Genomic DNA, 634 nt, shown 5'->3' on the forward strand with positions numbered 1-634 from the left:
TCTTGGCCGTGACGGCAGTGACGGCGAGGGCGGCGAGGGCAAGAAATTGGTACTGAACCATGATGTTGTTGGGTCAATGGAAATTGCAAAATGAAACCAACGGTGGGTGTAGCACGTGACTTGACTTGCGTAACACGCTGGGAAATATGTATCAATCAGGTCAGCTGGCGGGGGGTGCCCTACAAATATGTAATACTAGCAACTATGGGGTTTCCACAGCGCGTGTTTCGCGAGCACAATGGGAAGACCAGTTTGGCTATACAAGTAAAGTGATTACAGCGGTGTCAGTTGTCGTCTTATTCACAGTCAACGACTAATCGTATTACGAGGATAGATAGCTACAGAGAAATGATATAGGAAGCTGTATCATTTCTCTAAATTTCTGTAGCCGGCAGCAAAATGGCCCTAAGCTTATGTGACAGTGTAACGTTAGGGAAGCAAAGCTAAAAAGTTCAGTAGTACAGGGAACGACGGAATGGTACGCCTATCGAATCTTTGAACTTGGGAGTTTATGTGCTCAATGATTGGCTGATGAACTTCGGACTTCGGGAGATTTTCCAGCCAATAGTATGCAATTCAATTAAAATTTCAACGTTGTGAATTTATATTTTGAAATATATTAATTTATGAAACT

Source organism: Aphanomyces astaci, assembly GCF_000520075.1.
Source record: "Aphanomyces astaci strain APO3 unplaced genomic scaffold supercont1.132, whole genome shotgun sequence".
Classification (NCBI taxonomy): domain Eukaryota; phylum Oomycota; class Saprolegniomycetes; order Saprolegniales; family Verrucalvaceae; genus Aphanomyces; species Aphanomyces astaci.